Source organism: Melospiza melodia, chromosome 7, assembly GCF_035770615.1.
Source record: "Melospiza melodia melodia isolate bMelMel2 chromosome 7, bMelMel2.pri, whole genome shotgun sequence".
Taxonomy (NCBI): domain Eukaryota; kingdom Metazoa; phylum Chordata; class Aves; order Passeriformes; family Passerellidae; genus Melospiza; species Melospiza melodia.
This window is the reverse complement of record NC_086200.1, coordinates 21,447,054-21,457,627: the sequence shown is the minus strand read 5'-3', so window position 1 is coordinate 21,457,627 and position 10,574 is coordinate 21,447,054.

The window sequence follows — 10,574 nt, the reverse complement described above, 5'->3', positions numbered from 1 at the left end:
AGGATGAACAGGACTACATACAATTTGCCACCAGCTCCCCCAAACAATTGCTAGAGCCCAGCAGGGAGAGAGCCTGGCCACCTTGCTGAAAGCAGCCCCCAAGACCCTGTGATGGCTGCTCCATCTTCCCCACAGGGAACACTGTCCCCAGCTGAGCAGGGGCTGCAGGACCAGAGCCTGTGGATGGCCTCCTGCCCAAGGAGTGGCCTAATTTTTCAAATAACAATGTCATCTACTGGACCAAAGGTGGCCCTGGCTGCACCAGAAGCTGCAGGGAATATGCCAGCACCAGAGATGGCTGGTTAAGGAATTCATGGAGCAGCATCCTGCACGCCCTCATTGCCTATGGTCAAGTTGCCAAACTCTTGGTGCCAGTACTGCAGCTTCTCCTCTGTAGCAGTCTGAATTGCTGCTAGCATAGTCCAGGGTAAAGAAGCAAAAAGGACCTTTGCATAATCTCCACAGATGTTTTATTCAGCTGTGCAGGGAGATGTTCAGCTCCCAGCACTCACACACAGAGGGTCTCACTTTGTCTCCACAGGGGCCCGGGGGCTGACCCTGATCTCGGGGCAGTACAAAGATAAGGGGGCCAATCAGGGAATAGGGAAGGTGTAGCTCAGGAGTACAGGAACAGACACAGGAACAGGGGAAGGAGCCAATGGGGTCTAACAGCTTTTTGGGGGAAGCTTCTGGTGTCTCCCTAGACGAGGGAATGCCCCCCCAGGGTCTCCACAATTCCTCCTGTTTTATATTATTAGGAAAGCTTCTCTGAAGGATCAACTGAATCAACACAAAATGACAAAAACCATCAAAAGCGCTCACAGGACAACTGTTCAAAATTCAAACAATTCTGAGTTCCCAATGTGCCAACAGATTTCTTGGAGTGTCTTAGATCTGGCAGGAGGGATGCAGGGTTTTCTTAGCACAGTTTATCAGGAAACTGAGTCATCCATACTGAACCTCTGGTCCATGGCCTCCTCACTGCCATCGTGCAGCAAGGAGGCCCAGAGGCTGCTGTGCTCTGGGCCTGTCAGGGATGAACACAGTGGCTCTGTGGCCAGTGCCAGCTCCAGCTCCAGCAGCTCACAAGAGGAGACTCCTTCCAGAAGCTCTGCTGGCTCCAGTGTGGCAGACCAGCAGAGCCCACTGGAAGCCCCCCTCCATTGCAGCCCCCCCCAGCTGCACCCATCATCGCTGCAGAGCAGGAGCTGCCCCAGAGGAGCCGTGGCCGGAGCTCATGGCAGTGGCAGGTCCCTGTGCCCAGGGCAGAGCCACAGAACCTCTGCTCCTGCCTGGGACAGGGGCTGCTCACCCTGGTGTCCCACCGAGAGGAGGGATCCTGGGCCCCAAACTCTGCCCAGCCCTGCAAAAGGCCACCCCGCCAGCAGTGCCAGCAAGGTCCCTGCAGCCATTCAGCCAAATCAGAGGAAACAAATGTCTCTTCAGCTGACACAGTCTCTGCACACAGCTTTCTCCCCCTTCTCCTGGTGCCTTCCCCTGGCTCCAGCAAGAGCTGCAGGAAATGCTGTGTGAGCCATGATGATGGAAGAGCTACTGATAAAAACACTGGGGTGATGCTTTCGGAGGAGTCTTGAATGGAAGACTGACCAACCTTCCAGCCAATGATATGCCAAAAGTTTCCATTCTTTAAATAACTGATTGTAATTAATGACTAAAAAAAAAGATATGGAAACAAATTAAATTTCCCACAGCTGCTGGCTTTCCTCAGGCTCCATGGTCTATGTATTCCTAGACTTACTTCATCTAGGCAGAATATTAACTGCCCTGACTTGCTGGAGACTGACCACAAGGTCTCATCTGTGGTGGGCAGTCACTAAAATTAGCTCAGCAGAGGCATCTTCAGCTGTCCAAGTGTAGCAGAAATACATATTCTCTGCTTCATGGCTGTGTGGCAGCAGCTGCTGGCGTGGATTTGTCAGCGTTGCTTCATGGATTACTCCTGGGAAGGAATTGTGTGCCCAGGCACAGTATGATGGCTTCGATCTCCTCTAATTACTCCAATTGGATGATGGCCAGAACTTTTAGGCAAAAAGCATCATGACAGAATAATTTACAATATTCTCCAAACTACTCCTGTGGTTTTGATTTTCTTACTGATTAGGTTCAGTGTCTGGCCTCAAGAAATCAGTCCAGAGAGAACAGGCAAACCTCAGCTTGCAAGTTAGAGTGCAAGTCTTTAATCTTCTGTTTTTGCAGGATGTATAAACAACTTTTCAACATATTTGCAAAAAAATCTCTTAGTTCTTGCTATACCTATCCAGAACCTGACTCTCTCCTCATTTTATTTTGATTTGAGATCCAAGCATGATTTATTTCTGGACAGGGAAGTAAGAACGAGCTGCAAATACAGACTACAAGTGTGAATCTATACTGCAGGAACTGAGCTGTAGCTTGGAATTAAAGGCAAGAAGGGATGCCATGGTAAATGTGAACAATTAGTGCTGACATAGGAGCCTTCTGCAATGCTCTACCAACCCATGGTTCACATTGCTACAAACTCTCTTTCTGGTGTTACAAAGAGTGTTGAAGAGCTGACTGTAAGTAAAAAAAATAGCCAGAATGATAATTTTTGTTAATATGGCAGACAATGACTATCTAATAATTCAGAGCTCATAGAAGTGAGTATTCAGATTTCCACTTAGTACGTGCTGGCAGTTTTAATTTGAAATCAACAGGTTTATCCAAATCAAGTTATCCATAGGAATTAATTAGCTCTATGATCTACCTAAAAATGCCTCATTGTCTGATAAGTTTAGTAGAAATTTGCAAAGTCAACAGTCCACAGATTTTCATTTCTTGTTTAGTGGCTATTCTGCAGGAAAGCTTTTACAGACTAATCAGTTTGGATGTAATTAAAATGCCAGTACATTTCATCCAGCCATTTTGTATTAGAACAAAACCATATGACTGCACAGCCTTTTAAAAAATATTTTAAAATAAATTTTCAAATCAACAGTCTGAGTAGGACTCAGAATAAAAACTCTACCAAACTTCAACTCCATTGGAAGATTCCCTTGTCACCCTGTGAATCAATTCTACATTCAGCAGATTAAAAGTCCCAATGATGGTGGTTTTGGTGTGGTTAGGAACTGGGGAAGGGTCTTCTTCCTTCTCAGCTCCATGCTGCAGTGCCTTTGGGATGTGGCCTGCTGGCCGTTGTTTGTGCAGCCCTGCTCTTTCTCCATGGGGCAGAAAGTGAAATTGCATTTCCAGCCCAGAGCCCGTGAGGAGTGGGGTGTGCAGAGCTGTGCCAGACCCAGGCCAGCAGCTGTGCCCCAGAGGATTTGGTTCCTGCCCAGTGCAGCTGGTGCATCTCTGCCGTGAGTGCCTCCCCTTCCAGGTGCCCATGGACAGCAGGTGCAGGGTTCTGCAAGGGGCATGGAACAGGGTGGGGATGTCTGCTGGCAACAGAGTGCAGCGGAGAGCAAACAGTCCAGGATGGTCCTGGAGTGTGTGACAGAGAACTCCTGACACAGCTGGGGACTGAGCCAGTGAGGGAAGGCACTGCTGGGCCTGCTGTTTGTGAGGAGAGAAGGGCTGCTGGGTGACAGGAGGGTTGGAGGCGGCCTTGGGCTCAGGGATCACAAAATGCTTGTGTTTGATTCCCAGAGAAGGAACGAGAGACATTGGGGAAGTGTTGACCTGCAACAAATTGTGAATTTGTTAAGCTTTAACAGGCAGTGCTTAGTTGTACCTTCCCTCACAGCAGTGGTTAATGTGTGCAAGTGGATGTCTTAGCCTTGAGAATAAAGACAGTGGGCCTACTGAGGAGGTAGCTGCAATGCATTCAAGCAGAAGAAGGCTCTTAACCATGGAAGGAGAATTTGAGGAATGGGATGTTCACCCCATGACCACCAGAGACCCTCAAGTGACCCCTACTCTAAATGTCAGTAATTTTGGGGAAGTGATTTAAACATGTCAAACACTTTGTGAGAATGTTTAGCCTGTGAGTTTGAGCAAAGTAATGAATAAAAGTAATGAAAGAAATGTCTTAGTTCTGTGGATACTAACACGTGGGTGTGCATGTTTCAGGGAAGTGATTCCTCACGTACCCAGCACTGAAATAAAGTAATGCCTCTTTTCTCACACTGAGCTGGCAGTGTGGATTGGGCCCTGCTCGGTAACGTTCATTTTGGTCATTTCTATTGAAGCATAAGGAATGGTTGAAATGAAATCTTTTCCAGTTGTTTCCCTTTGGTTTACCTGTTTGAGGGTTAAAATTGTGTGCTGCAGGTGTGCTGGGTGTGTGCAGAACAGTGCAGCCCCAGACACCCCTTGGCTTGCCCACAGGTTGTCATGCCTTGTTGCCAGGTGTGCCCAGCTGTGGCAGGAGAAGGAGCCCGCAGCGCAGTGGGCACCATGCCCTGCCCAGCCGGGGCTCTCTGGCACAGAGCAGCAGCAGTGCCAGCACCGTTCAACCCGCTCCTGCCTTGGCTTCCCAGAAGCCTCCGGAAATCAGCACTGCCAGTGGCGTTCCCAGCTTGGAGCAGCTGCTGCTGGCGGGCAGATGCTGCCATTTCAACTGCTGCCAAAGGGGAAGAAAGGCAGAGATGTACACACACCGGAGCCCTGGGCATGTCCAATAAAGGTGCAAATATGTGGGGAGATTTGTTAGGAAACATTTCAGCTGTGATGCCAACAGTGGCTTCTCTCCTGGTTCTGTGTGTTCTGGACGAGTAATGCAATGGTTGGCTCTGACAATTAAGAAGCAGATGTTATGTGGATGTTCAAATGTGTAGTGATGGTATTGTAATATATCCTCCCATAGTCCTCTTTCCAGTCCCCCTTGTAACAGCCTTGGTAGTCAGGGCATTTGGGGAGGGCTGGCTTGTGACCAGCAGGCAGGGTGTAACAACACCTGACCTCCAGTCAGGATGCAAGAAAGTAATCTCCACCAATGGACAGCAGAGAAAGAGTTGACTGACAAAACTTTTGGAGGGGCTAAGGGTATAAAAGGCAGAACATCCTTTTTGTAGATGAGAACGTGGCTGCTAGTCACAGAGACTCCCAATGCTGCAATTTTTCCTTATTCAGTCCTTTGTTAAGGTTTACTAAACCTTGAAAATGTTAAAAGTGAGGGTCATTTCTCACATGTGCAATGCTGTGGGCCATTGTCTTGGTCTGGTTTCCTTTGCTTGTGTCCCATCTGAGTGCTCAACTGGGGTACAGGCTGTAGGTGCTTGAGGCACCCTTGGAGTTCCTATTGGATTCCTGAACAACAGGGTTTTACCCATGAGGGGAATTTGTGCTGCTTTGTGACAGAGAAGAACTTCCCAGGCTCTTTTGTGTTTGCTGTAGGGAAGGTTGATTATTGCTTTGCATAAATTCACAGATCAACATGCTTTGTGATGCTTTTCTTTGTCATACTTTGCTTTGTGATGTCACGGCATGGTTGCCACATCGTTGTGGTGACATCAGAAGGTTGCCTTGGTGCACAGAAGGCCTGAGTGTCAGAGCAGCCTTGCTCACATTAGGAGAACCCTCCTGGCTGGAGCATTGGTCAGTGGGTAGTTGCACTCTAAGAGGCCATTTGTTTTTCTAGTGTTGGAGAAGACTGGCACAGTTCTGGGAATATGATCCACCATCTGGCCACAGCAGCTTTTGCTGCTTATGGTGTTTGTTTTTCCGCGTATTACGTTACACACTTTGCACGTAAGTAGAGTTTTCCATTCTACTTAGGTTAGGGTGTACCCTAACCTGGCTTTTGTATGTCTTCCTGCTGGTGGCTGAGTTTCTGATTTTGAAAGAGAAAGAGCATTAGGATGCCAGTGGTTTGGTAAAGCTCCTGTCAAGGCATTCAGCTAAAAAGGGGGTGTCTGTAGCCACAGGGGCAGCATTTGCAGGGGAACCTGCAGGGCTTCCGTTCCCTCCAGGGGAGAGTCTGTGGCAGCAGTGTCTGTCATTTCCTCAGTTTGCTGGGACAAGCAAGACACCTTTGAGATTGTAGACTGGCAGAGCTTTTTGGAAGGCCTTCTAAAAATTCTGCAGTTGTTCCCAGAATTCAGAGAAGGCTTATTTCTTTTTAAATTTTGTCATGAAAGGATTTGACTGTCTAACTTGACCTTTTTCAAAGTACTAAAATAGTGATTCCCTTTGCAAGGAAATGCAAACTCCAAAGCAGTGAGTGTCTGCCACAGCTCAGGGGGATTTTAGGGAAGCTTTTCTGAGCAACTGTTTCAAGCAAGTTAATGAGAACCGGTGCATGCAACTGATTAAAAAAAAAAAAAAAAGAACCTCAAGGAGAGGATTTCAGAAGCTGTTTTATGTCTTTGGTAGAACAGGAGCACTGAGTGGTAAAGAACAATTTGCATTTTCTTGGTCATATTTGTATTCATTTACTGGCAAAACAGGCCAATTTGTACGCACAAGCAAGAATATTGTCCTGATTCCTTGCTGGCTGTGTGAATGAAATGTGTCTGCTGGAGGGATGTTGTGAAACGGGAAATCATCTCTGTTTGGGTTGACTTGTTCTGTGGGATTCAGCAGCCCAGGCAGTTTTCTGACAGCATCTGGTTCATTTTCCCTTCCCACTACAGGTCACCTGAAGCGTGTATTCAGCAGTGCTGAAGATCCTGAGGTGAGTGAGAAAGGAACATTTCAAGTTCCTGGTGTTTAAGAATTGTAGAACATGATGTGAGCTGGGCCAGTAGCAGTAGAGTGTAGAGGGCCAGCTAGGAAGGCCGAAAGAAAATCCATTTTCGTGCCTGAAGAAAAATAACAAAGTGCGAAATGGATATTTTAAATTTCTATATCAGAGCTTTGAAGAACTACAAACCTAGTTTTGAAGAGAGAACCTTGCTTGCTGACGACAGATAGGGTGGAATATTTACTTAGGAGCAATTTCCTGTACAGTTGAATTAGACCATTTTAATTTAGTCAGAGTCCCTTAGAATTCTATTCCTATCAAACTTTATGATATCTACTTAGAAGATATTGTTGTAGAACAGGAAGGCCATCTTGCAATGGTGCCTGCTGTATCTGAAGTGCAATGGGCACCTTTGTGGCTGGGGAGCTGCGTGGGCCCAAAGGACGCAGGGCTGGCGGCCGTGAGCAGCTGAAGATGAGGCAGCGTGGGGCCAGGGGGCCAAGAAGGCCAAGGGCACGGTGGCTGTGCCAGCAGCAGTGGGGCAGCAGGAGCAGGGCAGGGAGCGTGGCCCTGTGCTGGGCAGCGCTGCGGCCACAGCTGGAGTGCTGTGTGCAGCTGTGGGCCCTGGGAAGCAGAAAGTCATGGAGGGGCTGCAGCGTGGGCACAGAGGGACAGGGGAGCTGGGCAAGGGGTGCAGCACAAGGCCAGGGAGGAGGTGCTGAGGGAGCTTTAGCCTGGACAATGGGGGCTCATGAGGGACCTTCAGGCAGACTGCCATTGATCCCTGCCTTAGATCCATAGAGCCAATGCTCAGCACAAGGGTTGTTTCCCTGCCAAACATCTCTTCACTGCATCCAAGTGCTTTAGACACTGGAGTAGGTAACACTTGCATATTTTGTTTATTTGTTTGTTTGCTAGAAGGAGAAGCCTTGTGCAATTTCTCCTTCTCCAGGGAGCAAGGGAGCTTTTACTCAATCTTTCCTGCCCTTTTCCAGCACTGACAGAAACACATCACTTTCAGGTTAATGACTCCCGTGTCTTTTGGCAGCCCAGGGAATCAGTGTGTGATGTGTTTGGGAACTGAGCAGGAAATCAATGCCCTTGCATTCCAGCTGGTGCTCAGAGATCACAGGAGCTGGGAGGGGCTGGGCTGCATTTCGGATTCCAGCCACTTTAGCCCCATCAGTGTGGTCGAGTCCAAGAGAAGAACTTGCCCAAGGACAGATGCACAAAGAGTGCAGTTCCCAGTGCAATGCTCTGGGTCTGATTGCATTCCATAAGGACCCATACGCTCCAGATTCCCCAAGAGTGTGGGTTACTGAAGCAACAGGAGAGCAAGTTCAGGATGGCTGCTGATCGGGGCACTGCTACCGAGTGCTGATGTGTGCAGCGACAGAAAGGACAGGATTGATTCAGGGTGACCCCCACGTGGTGAATAATGTGCTTTGACTCTATGATTTAGAAGGTTAAACAAATGCTTTCTTAAGCTATGTTATATTACACTAGTACTATATTAAAACTATACTATAGAGATACTATACTAAAAAGCTACAAAAGAAAAATTCGTGACTGTCTCCAGACAGTCACAACACAGATTTTATCTAATTAGCTAATCAAGCTAAACAACTACCACTAAAATCCAATTAACAAATCACTTTCAGTAAACAATCACTATAACACATTCTACATGTACTAAACAACAAGAACAGCCAGTAGAGATAATTGTTTTCTCTTCTTCTCTAAGTTTCTCACTACCTTCCCTTAAAAAAAACCTAGGAGAGAGAGAGGAACTATATCTCTCTGTATTCAAAGAATGTAAATGTCACAGCACAGTAAAGAGAGATTAAAAAAGTGAGATCTGTCTATCTTTCTATTGCATCTTCCTGGCTCAGCTCCAAACCAGTGGAAGATGCAAAGCTCACCTAAAGGCATCCCTTCAGGAGAGAAGTAGAGACAAGTTCCATTGACTGATCCTGAGTAGGCAGAGATGTTTCCCCCTCCAGAGATGGTTGTTTTTTCCCCTCATGTTTTCCTCCTCCAGCCTCTTGTGCCCTGAAGCCTTCTTTTTATCCTTTAAATTTTTGCATGTCCTGAGGAAGTAGAATTATCCCATGCTGTAGCTGGGGTCTGGTGACTTTGCTCATACATGACACATGGTTTGCATTACATGACACATGGTTTCCTACACTGGCATCCCCAGGGTTTTGTAAGTGCATTCATTAATGGGGCCTTATGAGAAACTCTGTTAGTGCTGGTCAGAATTCTCAGTTGACAAAAGAGGAAGAAGAAACACCTTGGTCCTCCTCCATATACTGAGGTGGCCATAGGGGTTCTCTGACTTCCATCAGAGATCTTTGCGTGCATCCTTATCTCCTGAATGACCCGGTTTTCTAACGAGAGTGTGGATGTCAGGAAGGAGGAATGCTGGTGCAGGCCTGAAGAGAACATGAACTCCAGAAGTGTCTCTCACAAGGAGTGAGCTCACCCAGGAAGCCCCTGCAGAGCCAGGATGGAGCTGTGGGACAGGGCAGGGTGTCAGTCACTACTGAAAGACAAACAGGACATGGCAGAAGCAGAGGGAGGCTCTCACCAGACCCTTGAGAAATGCCACCCCTTCCCTGTCAGCTGCCTGAGAGGCTGTTGGAGCTTCAGTCCCAGATGGCTCCTGATTGTAGGGACAGGGTCACTGTGGAATCTGTGCCTCCCCTCGGGCAGAGAACGACCCAGGAGAGCAGCAGCACAGTGCTTTGGGAACGTGTGAGCCCAGCAGTCTGTGAGTCTTGGCCCACAAAGGGCGTATGGGAAGTTGAAACCCATCTTCTCTTTCTTTCTGTGCAGGTGCTTCTAGAGAAAGAGCAGGAGCACACTGCCTCATCTGAGATGCCATGCCAGACTCAGGGAGAGCTGTTCCCAGCCCGAGAGCAGGAAGAGCAGCTCAGGCAGCAGGTGGAAGAGCCACAGGAGAATGGCCAGGTAAGCCTGACTGGCCAGGGGACAGAGGGAAGGGCAGGAAGAGGGGAATAAACCAGAGCTCCTGGGACTGAGGAGGCCAGGAGTCCCACAGCCACTGAAAGCACAGAGCCTTGGAATCTGCAGAGATCAGCACCAGGACAGGAAGGTTACAGTGGAAACAGAGCTGAGTGGAAAAGCAGAAAGAAGGGGCTGAATAAATGTGATTTTGAGGCTAAAAGAGGGAAAAGCTGAGCTTGATGGCAGCTCTCAGTCACTTGCTCTGCTTTTGTGTGCACAGAACATCAAGGCAGAGCCACAAGCAGAGCTGCCTGAAGCTCAGAGTGCCATCATGGCAGTGAAGAGGAGGAATGAAGACATCCAAGAGGAGAAGAATCTCCCTATGCAGAGGGGCAATCAACAAAAACAGGTGAATGAAGGAATGGCAGCCACTCCACTCATGAAAGAGAGTCCTTTCCATTGTTGTTTACAGAAAATTGATGAACAGATGGAGGCACAGCTGCAAGAAACTGAGACTAGGATAAAGGCAAGGAAGAAGAGGCTAGATGAAAAAATTAAAATCATCAAAGAGAAAATGAATCACCTCCTTCAGGAGCAAAAGGCTCTAGAAAAGCGAGTGAAATAGCACTAGACACTGCAGTCACCCAAGGGGTGGTTTCTGCCTGCCCTGCCTTTCCAGTGCAGAGCAGCAGCAGGGGGTGGGTGATGCCTCTGAGTGCCATCCTGATGAGGCCTCTGTCAGAGCTGCTCTCAAGGACACTTCCTGCTCTGCTGGATCTCAGCTGATGCTCTAGGCAGTGGCATTACTCCTCTGGCCATTTAGCCAGCAGTCATCCGAATGAACTCCTGCTGGCTTCTTCCAGGTGACCTTGTTTCTTGAGGTGTTTTTGCAGGTGAACATGGTCACTCACATAGATTTGGAATACGAGCTACAAGCTGTCTGTATCCCTTGCAAATCTGCTCCTGTACTTTCCTTTCTTCCCAGTCGATGGCTCCT